This window comes from Anser brachyrhynchus (assembly GCF_964034855.1).
Source record: "Anser brachyrhynchus genome assembly, chromosome: 12".
NCBI classification, from domain to species: Eukaryota; Metazoa; Chordata; class Aves; order Anseriformes; family Anatidae; genus Anser; species Anser brachyrhynchus.
In genome coordinates this window covers 14,249,487-14,267,476 of record NC_137707.1, presented here as the reverse complement: position 1 = coordinate 14,267,476, position 17,990 = coordinate 14,249,487, and the positions used below count along the sequence as shown (strand labels likewise).

The 17,990-nt window shown below is 39.6% G+C and overlaps 1 long non-coding RNA gene across 1 annotated transcript in view; it reads left to right on the top strand.

The window, feature by feature from the left end:
* The window catches only part of LOC308176841, a 54,484-nt gene extending 42,459 nt beyond the window's left edge, over window positions 1-12,025 (top strand). Inside the window, exons 4-5 of the long non-coding RNA XR_013938684.1 lie at window positions 8,929-9,089; window positions 10,755-12,025. This is a non-coding gene — a long non-coding RNA (uncharacterized lncRNA). The remainder of the gene's footprint in view (window positions 1-8,928; window positions 9,090-10,754) is intronic.
* Window positions 12,026-17,990: the final 5,965 nt, after the last annotated feature.

The following is a 17,990-nucleotide window of genomic DNA, read 5'->3' as shown; positions in this document are numbered from 1 at the left end:
CCTTTAGAAATGTTTTTACTCCTGTTATTACAAGCTGAACTGAAGTCACTGGCAGTGGTAAATGACTAATTACTTCACTACACTGCCAGAAAACCTTTGCTTATGGCTGGAGGGATTGAGTGAAAGTTGGCTGCTTGCTCCAGCCTTGTCTCACCACGCCGTGGCAGTGTGGGATCGCACAGCAACACCCTCTGCCACCTTTAACTTGTTTGCTTGCTGGGCTGTTACAGGAGCCAGTCCCAGAGGACTGAATGGAGAGAGAAGAGTTAGAGGTGCGAGGGAAGGACAAGGACAGAGGTTTTTACATGTTGCTGCTGTTGACTTGACAGATATTTTGGTTGCTTACTGCTTCAGTGAGATCAAACCAAGAAGCTTAGGAGTGTTCTGTGAGCTTTGTGCTCTCCTGTAATCAAAGAGGCAATAGCTGAAAACAGGTGTCCTGTCTTTGTTCTAATTTGCGTTGCTTTTCCATGTCACATGGATGGTGTGGAGAATAACATACAGGCGTGACAAGTAACACTTATAGCTGGTTGATATTCTGCTGATGCTACAAAGGGAGGGATGACATTGTGATTAAAGAGCAGGGCTTGAAATCCTGAGTTCCTCTAACCTCGATTCCTCCGCTGGTGATTTTGGGTGTGACTGCGGGTAAGTCACCCAGTGGCTTGTGCCTCAGGTTCCTTCCCAGTCAAATTACAGGAATATTTTCATGAGGGTAGTTCAAGGGTCATTTAATGCTAATAATGGTTTTGATATCTAGTGAGAGCATTAAAACTAAGTTGTGATATGTTCGTGCCAGTAACTTGCAAATGTTCTGTGGTTTGAAGCTCTCCCATTAGTATAAAGGGGAACACTCTTCCCTTGAGGCAAATATTCTTGCTGTTGAAAGAATTGTTGTTTTGACTTATCTGTAAGAATATTAACAAGTTTAATTTAGCAGAACAAATACAAAACAGCAGCAGCAGCTGTACAGCAGAGGTCACTGTTGCATCACTTGGATAGATGTTGCCCCGTGGCTGACAGGTCTGACCGAAAGGATTTCCCATTCACAAGAATTATTGGGATTTCAAGCAAATAAACATTTTTCCTGACTTTTTTGTTCCTTGGAAACAGAGAAGAAGCACCAGATGAGCTATATACACACAGCTTGTACTCCAAACAGCTGCAGAATCTTGGGAAAACTTACTCTTGACAGTTTCATGGGAAACTCACGGAGATAAAGGGAGCTATTTTCACATCATGTCTTTCACTCAACACCTAGAGAGTTGACAAGAATTGATTTTACAGAGAAGTCAGCTCAGGTTTGTGTGTCTCATTGAAAACAGGGAACCCAAAAAGCTCAGGCTCCCAGTTCCATGCTGGAGATTCTCAAATGTGCCCTGGGGGTGTGCCTATAACTGCCCTGCACAGCATGGGGCTGCTTGGTCTGCTAAGGCACTAAGGGAGACATGCACATACCTGGTGCCTGATCCTGGAGCACTTCAGGTCATAATGTTGGGGAGACTCCAGCTGACAGGTCTGTTTTGGAGAAGTCTAGAAGTCTGTCAGGGAGGTGTATGCTTCAGAGGGTTAAAAATGATGCTGGTGAGAGCTGCTAAGAGGGAAAGAGACACAGACCTGGAGTACTGGATGAGGAACATAGGCAGATTTCAGGCAGACCTTTCTTGGATTTGATGGAAATTCATCTTATCACAGGTGCTTGAATCATTTTAGGTTTAACATATCAGCATTTTCAGGTGTAGCCAAACTACATCTTCTATACAGAAAGCTACACTTTGTGCAGAAAAATGTATTAGGCCTAAAGGTGATTGTGCAAAACAGCGAATATAATCTGGAAGCGCATCAGTCTTCTAGGGTTTCAGGCAAGAGAGTTCTTTTCACATACAAATTTTTTGCTCTATCCTATTTAAAAATGCACAGCAGCAGCAGCAGTAAATGGGACATGTGAAGAATGTTCAGGACAAATTAGTGATACCCTTTTGAGCATTTTGAAAAATATTAATAAGGGAAAAACTATGTGCACAACATCTTGCCTTTCAAATCAAATAATTCTGGTTATGAAAATTGCATATTGTAACTGAATAATGCAAAAAAGCTCTCCTTCTCTTTGTACACACTAAATATTAAGTAATACGTTAATAGCAAAGAGCTCAGGTGCCATAAATTCTCAATTCAGTTACTCCCTACGTATTAGGCCTTTTAAGGGTACTTATCCACTTCACCCCATTGATCGTCTTACAGATCACTGCAATGTTTCAGCACCTTTCTGAAGTGAGGTGGGATAGAGCAAGCCCAAAATGCGAAGTCAGATATGGTGATGTTGACTCAATATCTGAAAGTTTTTCAGGATGCTTGTCAAAATAAGAAATAATTTCACCCAGTGCAAGCTATTGAGCAATGAAGAAATGTGGCTTTTTGTCTGCACTCTTTTTTTCCTATTTAAACAGAAGGATTCATTAGTAACTTTAGATTCAACTCTGTAAATCGGTATTTTTGTTCTGTCCTAAAAAAAGTGAACCCTTTGTGCTTCGGTAATTTTGGAGTATTATCAGGGTTATTTATCAGTTTAATCATGGTTTTAGAAGGCTTTTGGAAATGTGGTGATCTTCCTCAATAGAAAACTGCAATGAATGGCCTTTATCCATTAAAAGGAACAATAATGAAAGCACAGAACCAGATCTCTCTGTTCCCAAGCATAATCCTGTAAGAACAGTGATCAAGGGATAAGCAAAGGAAAAGAACAGGGACCCAGTGATTATAATTTTTAAAATGTTAAAGACTGCACTGAGGTCAGTCAGGATGCATAGACCTAGGAGAGAGGGCGGGGTGGGAGGCACGGCAAGACTCCAGTAACCTGAGAAAACCTGCCAAAAGCAGAGCACAGGTGCAAATAGAAGAGTTTTGTTACCCTCCTTTGTTCCTAGAGAACAATGTGAAAAGGATTTAAAACCAGAATTTGGGTTGCAAGACCCAAGTGGCGGAGCCTCACTAAAACAGATGGCTGTTGTCTAGAGAAGCGTTTCACCTCTGCCAAACAGCTAGCAGGGTCCAAATCCATTTTTTATGCAGAGATTATCTCCAATCACAACTGAGCCAGGTTAGTATTAAAATACATTTCTGGGTTCGATTATATAGTGCTGAGCACTCTGGCTCTGACCCAGTACATGTGTCCTTAACCTCATCTGCCTTAGGAGGGCTGTAGAATTAATTGCCTGCCCCAAATCTGGGAGGTATGTTGTGAGACCAATCTCTCCTGAGATTCAGCTACTCTGGGCCTCTCAGCACCCCATGCTCAGCCCACCAAGCAAGACAGCCTTCATGTGACTGATTAGATTAATTGCTACTTCAGATTTTTAGGCCGTATTTTGCAACAGGGACTTCTGGATTCTTACATCCTTAGCTCTTCATTTCAAAGCAAGTCACAAGCTCACTCTTCTCTTTGTAGCTAACTGTTTTCTGCTCTGTTTGGTGTCGTGAGCCCTCAGGCTCTCTGAAAAGCCAGTGCAAGCTATTTATCAAGCTGAGATACAAGCTAAAGTGCAGAAAAGTATAAAAGCAAAGCTTTAGGAAACATCTGTCCACACTGGCTGCAGTTCTCCAATGGATACTAAGGGTAAACTCCAGTCATTCCAGACCCTGCTGAATTCAGTGCTAGCTGAACATTTTTAAAGAAGGACTGAATATTGGTTTCATCAATAAGAACTTTACCACAGAGCTTGTACAACTCTTTCCTGGAACTTTACCAGATTTTAAATTGTAGATTTTTGCATATTATGATCACAAATCAGTGTTGGCATGAGAAAAAAAATCCTGCAGTTAATAAATAAAACCAAACTGTCTGAGAAAATCTTAACATGAGCATTCTTCGTGCTCACGTTAAGAGCACAGAGGGGTTTTGGCACTCTTCCCTGGCATTAAAGTCCTTTATATTGTTCCATTATAGTCTGTTCTGTTCCTAATTATTTAAGAAACTAAGCACCTTGGATAAATTCCCACCTGATGCTATCAGGCAAGAGCTGTGGAATCCTTTATATAACATGTAAGTTATGAAAGATGGCACACCGTTAATAACTCAGGCTGGAGAGCAGCAGTAAGAGTAAGATTTAGTCAGGAATGGAAAAACGCGCAAAAACCTGCCAGTGTTTTCATGTGAGTTGCACCTGAGAAGTGCCACAATCACAGTTTCTATTAGCCAGGAATGTCGGGACGAGATTAAGTGTTCAGCTGTCTGCAGTACTGATGATACATGCAACGAAAAGATGAGCTTTGGAAAAGCATCCAAGTGACTTATGTGCTTTCAGAAACTTTACCCAAAAACTTGCATGTAGGAATAATTTGAGTTACAAAAGATCAGTGATTTTTTTTTTAATTAATAAAGCATTGTTTTAATATTTTAGTCACTGCTTAAGTAAGGCAAAAAATGTGAGCTATTTTTTCAGTTGATAGTTGTTCCTGCCAAAGTTTGCAATGAACTCTCGGTCAAGAGTGGTACTTCATCCTCAAGATCCCTGACCCTGCTGACGCTGTTTTGAAACCTCAGGTCCTTTGAATCCAGTGACTTTCTGGTTGTCCACCCTCCTGATCATTCTCTGTGGTGCATCTTCAAAAGTTCTTCCAAATCTTCTCTCCAGTGGTGTGTACATGGGAGGCCCAAATGCCTCGATTTTCTGCTGCATTTTTCGTTATGATTCATGTACAAAATTATCTACCACCATTTCTTAGGGAATAAAAGTCTACCTTTTTATTTCTGTCTTCTATCCAGATGAGAGTCTGGCTCAAATTTACTTGTGGATAATTTAATACTGTGTTCAATTCAGTGTGATTGAACAGTATGGTTGAGGTGGAAAGGGACCACTGGAGAGCATCTAGTCCATTCCCCCTTTATTCCCCCCTTAAAACATGGTCAGCTAGAGCAGGTTGCTCAGAGCCACGTCTGGTTAAGTTTTAAACTTATCCAAGGATGGGGACTCCACAGCTTCTCTGCACAACCTGTTCTGTTCCACTGCTCAACCACCTTCACAGTAAAATCAGGGCTCGGTGTTCTCCCTACTTCTGCAAGGCATTTTATCCACATCCCTGTGGAGGTCTTTCTGTTCTGCTTGTCACAGAACTGCCTTTATGTTTAGATGTGTCTCTAGGTTCTCAGTTTCTAATTCTTGTTGCAGAATGAATACAATAGCTAAGCTGTCACCAAGACTCATCTTGTCATTGAGTTTTCCCAGCCTGAAAGATTTTCTTCCTTTACCCTCCTAAGATTACTCTTATCAATTCAGACATTTATGGAAGGGTATTTCTTTTAGGTCTTCCTAGCCTGCTGTGTTGACTTGTCCCGCTTAGATCTTTATGGTATTTCTACAGCACCACATCCTGCCTCATCTGCGCTGCGCAGAGCTCTGCAGCAGCCTTTTATGTTTTTAAGTTCATTATCATGCTTCAACGCCTTCCTTTCTGGAATGAGCAATCTTAATTCCTTCAACCGTTGTGTGGGTCACGGTGTTCAGTTTCTCCTATTTTCTATGGACTGTACAATTTTCTCTATATTCATTACCTAGGAACAGTATGTGGGATGGTTCTTGGAACTGGGAATGAATCACTGTTTGATTCCTCTTCTGGTTTCTGGGTAGGCTCTGGACAGGATCTGAAGGCAACTTTCAGAAACCATAAGAAATTATGGTAGAGAAGTCTCGGGGTGAAGTTTGATACATCATTACGTTATTTTTCAATCCGCAGTAAGCATACTGGGACTACTCAACACAGTGATGTTATTTAGCACAGAAATGACCTTTTTATTCCTGTTGGGAGCTTGTGGTGTTTTGCTTTGAAACCAGCCTATATTTCAGTCTTTGTGGTATCCTGTGCGTATCATATCGGATGGGAGAAAGTCTGCACTGGCATTGTGGTTAAGATCACGTGTATTTAACATGCTAAATTCATGCTGTGAGCTGTAAGCACTAGTAAGAAAGTGCATCTATGGACAGCCTTATTTAAACTACTTTGGACAGGTTTTTTTTAGTTTACCTGTTGTCTGCAAGTTGCTACATGCCTAAGTTATAAACTAGAAGGATTTATTTATTTTTTATTTTAATTACAGGACAATATCCCTTTATATCCTTTATGTTCTGGCTTGCAGGAAGCCCACATGTGATAAAGCCCACGTGCTGGAAAGTGATTTTTGGAGACTGCTTAAAAGGATGGCAGTTAAAGAACAATACATACAGTGAAAGATTGCATGTTTAATGTTTGTAAGTGACATTTTACACATACATATGAAACTAACAGTGTGTCCTGACCTATTACAGATAAGTAAATGCAGTGACATTAGAAAAGCACTTTAAAATTTACATTGTGCATTAGTGGAAAAGAGGGCCAAATTGAGTAACACAGAACTGTAGTAAAATAACAGTTTCCTAATAGATCTAGAAACTCTACTGTTCAGATTCAGATGGTTTATTAAGCAACTGCTTCCTCTCATAATCTAGCAGCAGGTGTGTGTCTTGGATAGCTGGAATTGTGATTGCATAGAGCAGAGCCCTCCGAAAGACTCCACATCTGGTTTTAGTTCCACCAACAAGCAAATTGGTGGCCCTGGGTAGGTTCTTCCTGTTCTCATTGCTCAAGTTGCACAGAGAAATTTGTGGTTACATCTTTTCCTCAGCTCCCTTTCCTTTGGGAGACCTCCATTATTTTTCCTCTCAGCCCCTTTGTAACAACTTATGTTGCTGATAATTTATTCACCAGCTTGCTATCACAGAGGAACAGGAGTGAGCTGTTCTGCAAGGGAAGGTGAGAAGGTAGGAGCAGTGTCCTCACCAACAAAGGTGACAGTCCTGCAGCATCTGAACAAGGTTCGCAGAGAAGGTCTGGTGATCATAAGACAAGCCATAATCAAGGAGGTAGATCTGAGATCGATAGTGCCAGTAAGGCACTAAACCTAGCACAGTTCAGACAAAGACCAGCAACGAGGCCTGGAGCTTAAATGCAGTTCCTGGGCCAGTGGGGTGATGTGGAGTGGAGGTTCCAGATAAAGTTGATGAGGGCAATTAGGGTCTCTTGGTGTTCTCAATTCCCTGATGCATTCCAGCAGGTAGAAAAAAATCACAAAGAGTTTGCTTTTGTAAACGGAAGTCAGATGTTTAGCAATGTGAGGGGCTAGAGGAGTGTAAGTCATGAAAAGAGCTGTCAGTCGGAGCTGAGAGAGCAGAAGCAGATCTGGACCAGGATGCCAGAAAAATTTTGTATAAGGGGGATTTGTTATTTGGACTGTTCCAAGGATGAATGGTTTTGGAATGCCTTGGAACAAGAAAACTAAGTGGGTTTTTTTTGTTTGTTTTGTTTTTGTGTTTGCCCTTTTTCCCCCAACCACTTGCCTCCAGTTATCTAACAGTGGCTTGGACAGACAGATTAAAGTTACCTTTTTCATTATCTAAATTTCTGCAGGAAGCTTTTTTCTCCACATTTCCTTCATTCACATTGTTATTAGTATGTCTTCAACTTAATTCTGAAGTACTTGTATTTGGACACTGATCTTTGAAAACAATGAGGACATTGACTGTTATTTAGCTCAGCACATTAATCTGGGAGTATTTTAGCTTCCAGTACAGTAAATATTTATTGGACAGTAAATGCAATTCCTAAATAAACGGATATTTGCTAAGAGGAGGATGGAGAAAGAAAGAGGAGCCAATCTGAGCAGAGATAGGAATTTCAGTTAAAGTTATTTAAATGTTTGCATGATGTGGGAAAACAGCTTTTTCACCTAATGGATTTTATGTTTCAAAATATCTTTGCATCTTCTTTAAAGGGACTGTCTCATATAGAATGAAGGTTTAAAACTCTTCTATATCAAAAATCTGTGATTTCACCAGTCACTGGCAAGTACAAATACATCTCCATATAATACTGTGTTCAAGTTAGTAGACTAGAAGTTTAAGAAGCTGGTTACTGATTTTCTCTAAAAAAAAGGCATAGATCATTTAAAGCTACCCTTTGAAGAAAAGTCACTTAAGCTTATTTGAACCCAGAACAGACACAGCCATTCTCAGGCTAACTTGTTTTCCATTTTTATTAAAACATGTGCCTGGCAGCAGTACTGTCATATGAATCATGGTTGAAGAATCCAGTGGAAATAAGATATCTCTTGAAGCCTTTTCTGCCTGTAACACTTGCACTGGAATATAAATGATAGAGTGAAACTTTTTTTCTCTCTAATGAGACGAAGTGGGTGTTTAAGTGTTGATTAATGAACTTTTTCTATCTCATGTAAATACAAATTAATAAAGTTTTTGGTCTCTCTAGGAATGTGGACTTTTGTATGCCCTTCCATTTCCCTTTCAAAGGCAAGCAAGTATCTTGGCCCTCTTGAGGGTATTCTGATGGAGGTGGAGGAGTATTCTCCTTGAGAGCAGAAAATTGCCAACCAGTGTTATACTGTGTGTTTTCAGAAAGAGTTAACGTTGTCCCTTGTATTTACATCCTATTTAAAGGTTCAAAAGAGCAAAAGAAAAGTCCCAGAAGGAACAGAAATGAATCTGGGACATTCTGAAATGTTTGGGTCTCAGAGTCAATGCCTGTGAGAAGATTTTGCTCTGGTACTCCAAGCTGTGCATCCCATGGCACTGCTGCTACCACCACTAACTTGCACACCCTGTATATTGCTACTGGAAAAGAGAGATTATTCGAGGCACCAGTGGCATAATGGAGCCAAAGGAATTCATCGTGCCAGAAGGGGTGCAGAGGGTCAGCCAAGGTGATAGGGAACAGTTCATCCTCACATGAGGCTTGAGGCATTTTCTCTCATTTTCTCTCTCTCGAGAATGATTAAGAGGTTAGTGTTTGGTAGCCTTGTCATGTGCTCTCTGCAGCTGCTTTGTCTAAAGGACACATCAATGAGAAACTTGTGGGAACTTTGTTTTCCATGTTTTATTACAGAAAGCTACACAACTAAATTCAGTCTCCTCTTGCCCAGAGAAAGATCAAATGTTCTGCAACAAGAGGCTAGGTTCTGCTTTTCTCTTATGAGTGTGGTGTGATGAAGTAGTCAGTGCTAACCTGTTGTTTACAGCAAATGGGACCTAGATCCTGTGATTCAGGTAACTCTTCTATCTGTACCTTGAGTCCATATTTCAAAGCTGCCAGTGTCCAATTTCTATTTTAATTTTTTTTTTAAACCAAAAATAACAGAGATTACACTGGTCAGAGCACTGGCAGGAGAGCAGAAAGGACCAAACAGAGATCCTATTCCATGCAAAAGAAAACTGGCTCTGAGTGACATGGGGTGAACACGGGATAAGCTGATCTTGATGCATAGCATCATAGCCAAATTTTTCCATTAGATCCAGAGCTGTTCTGGAGGCAGTTCAGTTTGGTTTGGCTGAATAAAATGTTAAATATCACAAGTTGTTCCTGAAGCCACCTCCAGCATGCTCTATTCCCCGGTGTAGTTATTCCTTTAATAATTCCTACTAAATTCTTCCATTTTCTCCTTTTAGCTGTGTTTAGTATATTGAGGTATGAGACTATCAAATTGAATGAAAAGACTCTGCTGATTTCACTGGCCCTTCAATTAGGGCCGGAGAGCCTAAGTTAGATGCCAGTTATTTCGTACACATATATGTATGTATATAAAAACTACTGAAAGCTTAGAGTGAACAGTAGTGCTTATGAGCAATTCAGGCTAATAACCACAGAGATGGAATTCACTTATTTATCCATACAGGAAGCAGCAAGAGGAGCAAAGGAGCCTTGTTTTCCTGAATATGCTTATTTTTGATGTGGAGAGATGAGTTTCAATATTAGGGTAGTTGTACTGATGTGATTTAGTTCTTTTTCTCCCTGGACATTCCTCTCTCAACCTTGGACCTTCCTCGTCACCATGAGCTTGTGGGATGGTCTGGACTCTCAGCTGACCCTGGCTGTGCTCCCTGGCCTGCCCTGCTCCGTCATTTGGTGGCAGTGAAATGAGTCAAGTCTGCTCATAGGAGCCTTCAGACAAAGCTTCAAGGCTGATTTTTCCACATAACTATTGATTTTCTTGAGCTGTCTTGCTCTTTCACTATTCTTAATCAAATTGGAAGCAATGAAATATTAATCAGGAGTTAAAAAAGCAGAGCAAGAACCTAATTTGTGCTATGATGACTGATACAGTGATTGGAGCCACGAGGCAAAGTGGATTAGCGGGCAAAGCAGATTGGATTGAGGAAGACGCCAGTTTTTATTGCATTTTAAAAATTTTTCTTTCTCAAAAGTGTTTTGATCCTATTTGACCATCACCACAGTGTGTTGGCACAGCTGAGGGGCAGGGAGTGGGTAGGATGAGCAAGCAGTGGAGGGAAGGTGGGCAGATGGAACTGGGCTGTTTGTGCTGCTTATGGTTTATCCTCCAGCCCCGTTCTGAGAGTCATTTCCTAGGACTAGGCAGTGGAAAGCAGTCTGTAGTAATGGTCTTTGTGCTGAGATTGTTCAAAGTGGGTCCAAATGTGTGCAATGAGATTTAATTCGCTGAACAAGCACAAAGGCGATGTTAAGCTTGCTTCCCCTCCACACCAAGGCTTCTTCACTTTAACTGCAGTGCTGACTTAATTTTTAAATAAATTAATTGAATACTTCTTGATTTTGTTTCTGACAGGCTTATAGTACAAGATCAAGTATGGGTTAAATAATTCTTGAAACTAACCTGGAATTATATATTAGTGATGTCTGTGAGAGCATACTTGGATCTGAATCTTCTACTGAGTGTTTCTCTTTCTTTATTTCAGTTCTCTGGCTCATGGTGGGCATCTACCGTGCATAACCCTTTTCTGTGGAGCTGTCAAAGAAGGAACTCACAGGAGCTGAAATCAAGCCTTTGGTAACAGTGTTTGGTACAGTAACATCTAATCCTCCTGCAGTAAATGTTGTGCAATTGTATAGGGTGAGACAAAACCTTTCTTTCTGTGGCAACATTTGAGTTAATAATCTTCAAAGTAATGCTAAGTAGCTGTTGTGAAAAAGGTTTTGATTTTCTTGGTTATCATTCTGATGTAAAATTTTGAAGTTTGAAATATTAGCAACTTCTGCCTGTTGGACTGAGAATGCCTTATGACAGGCTCTTAAGTTTGGTTTGGGGTCATTTTGAAAAAAAAATTTTGTGGTTCTCCAAGTACAGATTCTGCTGATATACATGTCAGCAAGGGTGTAATCTCTGAAATTAGGGCTTCATGATTAAGTCACCTGTTTGTAAAAATACTGGTGTTTAATTGTTTTTATGCATTTAAAAACAATACAAAGACAAGCATTTCTAGTAGTTGAGAAGTAAAAGGTGGAGCTAATAATAAATGCTGTAATGTAAAATGTACGTTGAACTTTCTAATAAATGCTTTAGTATCAGTAATAAACTAATTAGTTATGTTTGGAATAACTTGTTGTATATATATTTTGAAATCAGAAGAGGATGCCTTATCACTCTGCATAAACAGTACTGATAACAGTTAACTGAACAGTTTTGATATCGGAACCAGAATGTTGTAGGGTTTCTGTAAGCTCAGTGTTGTAGTAGGGAAAAGTGGGTGTGATATGTAAAATAGAAAAATATTAACTTTTTGCTGGAACTTTCTTACCTTCTTTGCAGCGTGTATAGCGTATATAGAACCACTTTTTCCTCTTTTTTTTTTTCACACCAACTATTGTTTCTTTAGCGTTTTGGCTACAGTGGAATGGTTTCTGATCAATCCATACAGTACTTTCACAATATTCATACTGTGAAATAATATATTATTTGCATAATGCAAATAATAGCAGACTAAGAGCCAGCATCTTGTTGAATGTTATTATCTTGCTAATTCCACAGTGGACAAGCTCTGACGATAAAACCAGAATTGGACCACAATCTGTAACTAGACTTAATGTTTTCGGTGTTGTTCATTTGCTGATATTGCTCAGTAGCTCAGGCTGACCTTCCACAAGATGGCACTTCAAGTATCCTGATGGAATCTGTTCAGTACTAATGTCCGGGAAAGCATACTGCATTGTTTATCTCCATTTGTAACATGCTGCCTTTGATTTTTATTTTTTTCCAGCATCTTAAGACTGATGTCAGAATGGAGACCTGTATCTCCAGGTACAGACTCTCTAAAGGCAGTCACATCAGATGTTCCCACTTCACCTTAATGTTTGTTCAGCTGTTTTCCTTGGACATCTCCATCTAAATTTGGCAGGTCAGTCCTGTTGTGAAGCTGTACCAGATCAAAGCTGTAAGAGGTATGGCTGCAGGCCATTTAGTACAGATATGTGGCCAGAAATTTTCTGAGCGTGTCAGTTAGAGTTCACAAGGACCATGCTTGGTGTAGAGACATGACAATGAAATAACCACAGGAAGACTGGCAGTGTTTTTATGGAGAGGAACATATTTTATTGATTCAATACAAATGTAACTGTATACAACTTTAAAAGCCCTCAGGAAACCATGAAAATGTAATACCGGAATATGTTAAATTTCTATTCTGATGTTAATATACCAAGTGCTGGGATTTTCAGATTACTCATCCAGAGTCATGAAAGGTATACTTACATATTTGGAAAAGAAGGTCTCTAATTATGTGGTAAAAAACTCACATGTTAATCATTACAGGTCTCTAGAAATGATCTGTTTAAACTGTTTGTATTAGCTTTTGAAGATGTAAAAGGGATTGCAATCTAATTTTTCTCAATGCTGTATAAACATGCTTTGAAAAATATTCCATGCCCATGCGATATAACTACAATCAGAGCAGAAGTTCAGAGAACTCAAGTGACCTATCAAATGTCACTCAAGTCTGGAGATAACCCAAGTATCTGAGTTGTTTTTTATCTATCAGGTCATGTTTTTGTTAACCAACGATGTAAACTTGGTTTCAGATAGATGTGCTCTTCTGTTATTCTGCCGTATCTTTCCCACTTGCCATAGAAAGACCAGGAAAAGAGATTTATTTTAGAATGATTGTGTTAAGACACAACTTCTAAATCTTTCTACCCATTGCTTTTAAAATCAGATGTCAAATTTAAATTAACACTTTTAATATATAGGCATGGCTGAAAAGTGCTCTGAGAGGCACGGCCTGACTGAAGTAAAGCTCTGTGTGCTACTGTAAGGTGACCGTGGTGATGCCATGAATTGACAAACAGTGCTTTTGGGACCGTTGGACAGTAAACAGAGAACATCCAGGGAGCTATAAACAAGGTTTATAACTGAGTTCATCCATGACAAGAATGAAAGCTTTTTAATTCCTCCTAGGATTCATTGCTTACAACTGATCTTATTGGGGATGTGTAGGTCAATGATAGATCATGTCCCTGGGCAGATCAGGTGCCAATGCTTTCTGAACTAGTATAAATCATTATTTTAGGAAACTTGGATGTCTTTGCAGAGTAACAGGTTTCTGGCTTCTCTGGGAGTCTTTAACAGCATCTCAGACTTGTTCTGAGATGTTCTGAGATTGGGTGTTTCCTTCTACTTCAGCAAAATATTGGAACACCTTTCACTCAGGTCTGAGTCTTTGTTATTCTTTGAACAGGCAGTGCAACATACTCAAACTTAATTTGGAAGTGAGGGGAGTGTGCTTGTGATCCTGTGGGTGCTATTGGCCTGAGTCCCGTACTTCTTGCAGTTGAGCTTTATATTGAGAGTCATCTTGAACAAGTTCTTGGGCAACCTGAATTGTAGGAAATAGCGGATTGTTACTTACCCATGACAAGGAGACTTCCATCCGCATATTCCTTGTTTGATCACTGTGTGTGAGAGGGAGTTAAAATCTGCCTTATAATATAAACATGATTTTTTCAGACACTGCTTGGTATTTTGAGGTCTAATAAAACACCCTGAATGGGGCAGTTAGAATAAGGGCAAAGGTAAGGTGAACGTGCTCGTAGACTAATAAATGAGTCAGGGAGAAGGAAGTTGAGGCAAGTGATCACTGTGGCCTTGTCACCATGAATAAGGGCAGCACATTGGCTTTGTCAGCATGAACAGGAGTAATCTAAAACCTCAGAGCTGAAAGGTTAAAAATGTATCTGACAGTCTTCTGGCACTTCAAGAGTAGCCTGCCCATCTTTTGTAAGGGGCTAAAAATGTGCAGATGTTTGACTGGAGAAACTAGAGCCCATCTGTGCTACTCTCAGCAGCAGTTAGGGAATTGAAAGAGCAGCTGAAAATGTTTTGAAAGGAATCTCTGAAATCCTCTTTTCACATATATGGAAGCAGCTTGAAGCAGATTTGTGTTCAGATTAAGTCTTGATTATTTATGCAGGCTACTGCTGTGAGCCAGGTGAAGAAGTTGTACTTGCGAGTATAATTTAAAGAAACTACTACCATAAATACAACTGCAAGCAGGTTAAGGTTTGCAGAGTCTGTTTACATCTATTAACTCCATGTTTTGCACAAACATTTAATACTCATAAGCTGATTGCATCACATGGGATTAATTACTGTATGGGTAGTTATGCACCTTCTTTCAGGTCTCTCATCTGAATAAATGTCTTTGGTGTAGTGATTGGCCCAGACACTAGTTAGGAACGCATCCCCAGGAAATGGAGAGAGATGGACAGCCCACAGAGCCATAAGCTTATATATACATATTTAACAGGTTGCTGTTAATTGTGTTTTACTTAGGTACATGAATTGGAAGACAAGTTTCTGGGCTTTCCTTTGATAGAAGAAGAATGGCGGGAGATTGGTCCAACTCAAAGCTCTAGAAAAAACTTGCATGCTCACTTGCAATTTAGTATTAATTTGCCCTTTTCCACACTTACAGCAAATGTTTTCCAGGAAAATACAAAGGCCTACTAGAAAGGGAGCAATCTGATCTTAGTTTGATTAATCTTCTCTTTGCCAGGTTTGCTCCTGAGACTTTGAGATTACTGCCTTGGTGTATGAAAAACCTTTTCCTATATTACAAACATCAGAATATACCAATTGCATAGGAAGGCTGTTCCAAATGTCCTTGGAATTAATTGGAGCACTTACCTATGCTTCAACAGGCCTTTCCATTTAATGTGGTATGATTTGGTTCAGACCTCCCTTAAAAACAAAACACAAGATGTTCCAAAAGTAAGTTTTCAGGAATGCTGGCAGGCATCTTCTCCCACCACCAACCTCATTCTTGGTAATGTTTCAGATGAGGAGATTGAACTGGGTAATTAACATGTTAGAGCTGTATTTACAAGTTGAAAAAATCTTTTATTCCTTAAAGACTGCCTTGCTGAACACTACACAGAGGAAAACAAAGAGGAAAACAATCCTAGTTTTCATGAAAAATGTACTTGTGAAAGTAGGGAACTAACTGGCTGTGGCTGTATGCAATCCTGGCATCTATCTTTTGGTATCACAGCTACCAAATTCCCTTTCATCCATCACTGATACTGAGCCAGAAAGAACTCCTTCATGTTACCTGATACAAGGCTTTGTTATAATGAAGCTCTATAAACCTGAATTTCAGGCTTGTTTTAATGTGTTACTCTTTATGCAGGTCTTGGGCCTCTTTCAAAACAGTTTAAAAAAACAAAGCTGCTAGGTTTTGTTTTGAAGTTAGATGGATGTGAGGGTCCTGCTGACTTCCCAACAGGCAACTTCATCGAATGCAATGCACTGTGATCTATATTCCCAGCTGTTTTAGAGCAATTCTGTAGTGAGCAATGTCTAGCGGAATAGGATGTGTTGTGACACCTCCCTCCACCAGCTGAAGCTGGTTGCTGCTGAAGCTAGCAAGTTTCCTCCGAAGAGTTGCTGCATCTAATCAACTAGAGTTGGAGTTACTTCCCTCTTTTTTCACCCTCTGCCAGCTGTAACTGGTGAACCTGCCTTCCTGTGCTAGGCACATTCTTACAATGCACCAAACACTCAGCTGCAGGCTGCTTGAAATATCTGCTCTGCTCCAGTGAATATACCGGTATTATTCCCAAAGTGTGGTATTAGGCAATCGATTTCCAAAGACTTTGGCAGAATCTTTAAAGGATTGGAGTCGATATTAAGCCAAAGAGGTTTGGCGTGGAGTTCTGCCTGACTCACTTGTTCTCTTTCCCAATGGAGTCCCAAATGTAAGCTCTCTGCTTTGTGGCATGTTGCTTTTGACGGGCTCATACCTGCACAAGAGCACAAAGCCTGCTTTTGCAAGTTTTAGAAATGTATATTGCTCCTTTGCTGAAGAAATAAGTTGGTAAGTTTGAGTAAGGATTTTTGTAGGGGAAAAACCCTTGGACGCAGCATAGTTGCAGTGTATGAGTCATCTGAAATATGTAATGTGAATTGGATAGTAAAGTCACCAACCCCTTCCCAGCAAATTCAGTTAATTATTATTTCTAGATGATTAGGAAGAGTGGGGGAGAGTGGATAGATGTTTAACAAGATGACCTTCTAAAGTTCATGGAAGTCATTTCTCTGTACAGGCTAAAGATAAGATCAGAACCGGTGGGACAAACATGCCTCTGGAATAAATGCAGCATACAAATAGTTTTAACACAAAGTTCAACTAACTTGCTTTGATAGACTGCTTGTTTTAGTTATCCACATATATACTGGGAAATAAATGCTTTTATATTGGAAAAATATGCAGTTTCTGGTGAAACTGCTGAAGAGAATTGCAACATTCAGAAGAGGTGTGAAACTGAAAAGTAAGGTATCTATACAGGTGAAGGAATACCCAGGTCATAGGTTGTTTCCATATTGTCCTATTACACAGCAGTAAAGGTTTGTGGTCTTTTGTAGCAAGAATACAAGAGGTACTCTATCCTCGTGATACTGAAGGGTTTAGCAGCTGTAGCAGAAGAGATGCCTGTTTACAACAGAACATGCCTGAGCAGTGCTTTGGTATATTGCAGAATGCTGCATGGCTGTGGAGGCATCTTGGGTCAAAACCAAACCAAACCAAAAACAAACAAACGAACACAAACCAAACCAACCAAACAAAAAACACCACTCAGTGTACAAATGTGAATTTATTCCTGGGGGGATCATGTTCTATAACTAAAAATAAGTTGGGATTGCAAATAAATATTAAATCAATTATCCTGCTGTATTAGAAAGCTCTTACACTTAATGAGCTGCTCAGTATTTATGATCAGGCACAGAAAGGCATGACACAAGTTGTTCTCATATCCTAGCACAGCACCAGTTCTGAATAATTTTTGTGCTGGTGACCCAGTAGCTGAAGCACAAGCCAGGACATCCAGGTTCACTCCCTGGCTCTGTTGTGGAGTTACTGAGTGGATATTTGATCTCTTTAAGAACTTATTGGGTTCTTAAATGATTAAAAGCATTAATTTCATACATCGTCACACATGTGATACTTGCAACAGACTTGGTACCATCTTAAGTTTAGAATTTTTCCTTATAATGTGAAATTCTCCTATTGTCTTGTAAGAGGATTTCTGCTATTATTTATTCATTTGGTTGCCACTCGTTTATTTGATTGGACTTTTTTTTCTTTTCTGCTCCATATTTATGTATTTGTGATGAACTGTACAATCTTTGAGTGCTCTCTCAGGACAAAGCTTAATAATGACACTTACTTTAAAGGTGTTTCAAGGCTAACAGTAGTACTGTGACAGCAGGACAAGTTTGCTACTTTTTGTCAAATGACAGAAAATGGAGAGAAAGATCAAGACCTTATACTGGATGTGTTTTACTTTCAAGGTATGAAAGCATTCCAAGGCTGAGTGGTACTCAGAACCCTGTAGCAAAGTTTTGTGGGGAGAAAAACATGATTTTCTGAAATTGTTTCATTATAATGACTTTTGTTAATAATACAGGTGGAAAACCTCATATAGTAGTAAGGAATATGGCAAGCTTGCATGATTCTGTAGGTACATGCAACTCAAAACATTTTGCTAAAGCTGCTATTGTCTCAGTGTATTTTAAGGTCACAGATTACTCTAACATTTGACCTAAAGTATGAAGCTTTGATTCAGCAATGAACTTGAGGAAATTCAATACTAAGCATTGTAACAAATCTTTTCCTCAGCAGAAGTACTTGATCACATGCTTA